At 40.6% G+C, this 4001-nt stretch overlaps 2 non-coding genes across 2 annotated transcripts; one reads left to right on the forward strand and one right to left on the reverse strand.

Annotated features, from left to right (window-relative positions):
* Positions 1 to 203: 203 nt before the first annotated feature.
* Positions 204 to 276, forward strand: TRNAV-AAC (transfer RNA valine (anticodon AAC)). The gene has a single exon. It is a non-coding gene; the product is annotated as a tRNA-Val (tRNA).
* A 3435-nt stretch (positions 277 to 3711) lies between these two features.
* TRNAI-AAU (transfer RNA isoleucine (anticodon AAU)) lies at positions 3712 to 3785 on the reverse strand. Its single transcript has one exon. It is a non-coding gene; the product is annotated as a tRNA-Ile (tRNA).
* Between the last annotated feature and the right edge of the window lie 216 nt (positions 3786 to 4001).

The raw sequence follows: 4001 nt of genomic DNA on the forward strand, positions 1-4001 counted from the left end.
GTGATTTTCCTGGTGCTTGTAAAGGAATTGGGACCCTGGGAGTAGCATTTGCTTGACTATGATTTCTCGAGTTTTGATACTGCTGATTATAAGAATGGGAAAGTACAAGGGGAAAAAATATTTCTCAACCTGAAAATATCCTGAAGGAAAGCACATATTTCCTATCAATCAGTCAAAAACAGGAAAGCAAAGTAGACAACTGAGTTTCCGTAGTGTAGTGGTTATCACGTTCGCCTAACACGCGAAAGGTCCCCGGTTCGAAACCGAGCGGAAACAAACTGGGCAGTGTTTTGTGAGTTCTGAATTTCACTGCACAAACTCTTAATCCGAACATGCTTCAACGAACCCCCTAACCTTCGCTTTCCTTTCTTAGTACCTGACTTTAAATTAAAAGAATAATGTACTTCACTTGCCTCCTCGCCCGCCCCCAGACGCTTGTCAGGTTTTCCATTTCCTTCTGGGTTACAAAAGTTTCTGCACCCGGTAAAAAAGGGAGGTCTCCATTGTTCTCTAGCACAGGCTTCAAAGTGAAGAGCCCTGAGACAAGAGAGTGGCTGCTGTATAAAAAAAAAAAAAAAGTTGCCATCAGCTCACTTACGACTCACAGAGACGCTATGGGACTCAGCATAACGGCCGGATTAATTTTCCTAGAGTAGCCCTTAGATTCGAACTACTGACGTTTCGGATAACAACCAAGCTGTTAAGCAAATCGCCACCAAGGCTCTGGACATGAAATAAACCAAAAATAAAACAAATTAAAAAAAAAAAAAAAAAGCCCATTGCCATGGAATCAATTCTGTCTCATAGCAACCCCATACAACAGGGTAGAACTGCCCCACAAGGTTTCCAAGGAGCGCTTGGTGGATTCGAACTGTCAACCTTTTGCTTAGCAGTCATAGCACCTTACCACACCACCAGGTTTTCCGGACATGAAATAGGGGATCTTAGTTTTTTTTTTTTTTTTTTGGCCTGAAGTAGTGAGGCTGAAGCAAGCCTCATAGACTAAAATCTATTTTTATTTATAAGTTTTGTAAGCAGTCATAGTTAATGCTGGAAACCACTATGTGTGAGTGTTTGTTAAAATCAGTATGGAAAGTTCCAGAAAGGAATAACAGTACAAGCTGAAACTCATTATTTTCATTGTTTCCCTACCTAGGGGTGGACTGTTCCATGAAGGGTACTGTATCTTAACCAACAAAGAACTGTGCCACAGGGAAGTTATGCTCTCACAAAGGAGCTTATTGTAATTTCCTTTTGCCTGCCCTGAGAACCTGTTGAAAGTCACCCAGCCAAGAACACATGTTGCCAGGCTGTTCCCAAGGAAATGGAATCTAGCCAACAGATTCCTTAAATCAATCATGTATTCCCATAGGTGATGTTTCCCACCTTTGACAATCATGTAACTTTTCTTAATTTACTTCCTTCTGTAAGAGTATATTGGAGACTCCCTGATTGTGATTCAGTGGCTTCTGCTAGTCTCTTGTGCCCAGCACACACTGGCAAAATCCTCGTGGCAATGATCATCTTTGTCCTTGTTTAATAAAAATCTCTTTTGATTAAATTTGACTCTGGGGTCATTTTCTCCTATGACAGACAAGATGGTGGCTGTCAAAGAAGCCAGAAATAGTCACAGGCTGGATGTATTTTGAAGAAAGAAGGAAAATTCCTGACATACTGGGTGGGAGGTATGAGAGAAAGAGTAAAATAAATGATGACTTCGAGGGTTTTTTTTGACTCAAAGACTAGAAGAACTGAGCTGTCATTAACTGAAATGGTGAAGCTTGGAAATAGCAGAATTATTAGAGAAAAATGGGAGTTCAGTTTTAGGCTTGCTAACTTTTAGATGCCTAGTACAAAACATCCAAGTGGCAATGCCAAGAAATCAGTTGTATATACAAGACACAAGGTTAATGGAGTGGTCTAGACTGCAGATACAAATTTGTGAGTTGCAGGCATATAAACCAAAAAACCAAACCCATTTTGATGAAGAAGTTAAGGGCTCAGCTGCTAGCCGAAAGGTCACCAGTTCAAACCCACCACCCACTCCATGAGTGAACGATGTGGCAGTCTGCTTCTCTAAAGATCATAGCCTTGGAAACCCTATGGGGCAGCTCTACTCTGTCCTATAAGGTTACTAGGAGATGATGTAGGCATACAGATGATTTAAACTACGAGAATGGGTGAGATTCCCAGGGAGTGAGTGTATATAGATTACAGGTTCAAGGACCAATCTGTGGGACTTTCTAATATAGAATGGGTGAGGAGAGGTGAAAGAAACACAGGATATTGAGAAAGTTGAGCCAGAGAGACAGAAAGATAGTCAGGACAGTAGTGTCTTGGAATCCAAATTAAAAAAAAAAACAAAAAACTTTTAAGACAGCAAGTATGTTTATTGACAACGAGAAGTTGTCTTAATTTCTTAGTGCTGCTGTAACAGAAACACTACACCTGGTTTTCTTTAAGGAATAGAAATTTATTTTCTCACAGTTTAAGAAGCTGGAAGTCCAAATTCAGGGCACTACTGTAGGGGAATGCTCTCTCCCTCTTAGCCCTGGGAAAAAATCTTTCTCTTGGTTTCCATAGCCCCAGAGTTCCTGGTTCCTTAGTAATCATCAGGTGTGTTTCTCTCTTCCTCAGTTTGTGCTCTCTTATCTCAGTGCCAGTCTCTTCTTTTTGTATCTCAAAAGTCATTAGGTTTAAGACATACCCTGCACCGATACAGCCTCATTAACATAAAAAAGAAAACTGATTGTTTGGATTCTATCACATATTTCGGGGGGACATAACTGAACCCATAACGGAAGGCAAGGAAGATAAGGTCTTGAAAAAGTGACAAGAATTCATTAGTAATCTTGACAAGGAGTTTGCATGAATTGATGGTGTAAAAAAAAAAAAAAAGAATGTAGTGGATTTAAAAACACAAGGAGAGAAACTGGAGACAGTAAATCTGGATAACCCTTTAGAAGTGATTTTTATAAGGCCATCTGAGAAACAGGGTAATACCTAGAGGGGTATGTTGGGTCAAGAGAAACCCGTTTAAGACAGGAGACAAAGAGCATATTTGAATGTTCATGGGAATAATACAATAGGCACAAATTGAGAGGTTTCACACATTTAATCTGACTTTGGCACAATTCTAGGTAATGGTAAGCCAGAAAAAAAAAATCTGACTTTGCGGACAAATATTATGGTGAAGGCCAACTGGTAGATAAAATTTAAAAAAAGGAAAATATGCATTATGTCTGACTGCGATTATTTTAACAGCTAAAAGTATCAATTTCAACATTATGAAAGGGCAGCGCAAGGGATGAGTTGTGAGTCAGGTAGAGGACATAATCAGATAGAGAAAGTGCTTGAGGGCCACATGGTAGACAGTGCGCTGGACACTGAAAAAGGGACAAGGAGAATGGGATGCTCTTATGGACAGCGGCCATCAGGCGCACACCCCATCCCCAAGACCATTCTAACTCCTAGCCTGGTTTTCTTCACTAAGATTTTTATCTTAAGCTTGATGTCACTTGTTCCAAAACACTGTTTTTTCTCCCCTCCAGCTCTTTAGAGGGGAGCAAAGAGGGTATAGTCGCCATTTCTGTGGATTAAGGAAATAAAATCGACTTTTGATCCAGAATTGGTGTCACAGAGTAATTTACTGTCAAACTGCAGCTAGGTATACCGCAAGATTTTTTCAAATCAAAAGTCAACTCCTTTGCTTGGCCCGTATGGGGATCGAACCCGCGACCTTGGCGTTATTAGCACCACGCTCTAACCAACTGAGCGAACCGGCCTCTTGCGCAAAAGATCCTTTCATATTCACAAAGTTCGATGATTGCTCACTCCCTCCTCATTCATCCGAGGGATATTCTTTTTTACGCAATGTTAACTCTGAGGAAATGACACTGTGTTCAAGCTTCTCTTTAGGTTTTCCGTTTTCCCTTTCCTCACTTCCGCAAACAGAAAAAGAAACAAAAACTCTACCTCCAGCAGAAATGAATTCCTCCTCC

The sequence above is a fragment of the Loxodonta africana genome, chromosome 1 (genome assembly GCF_030014295.1).
Source record: "Loxodonta africana isolate mLoxAfr1 chromosome 1, mLoxAfr1.hap2, whole genome shotgun sequence".
Classification (NCBI taxonomy): Eukaryota; Metazoa; Chordata; class Mammalia; order Proboscidea; family Elephantidae; genus Loxodonta; species Loxodonta africana.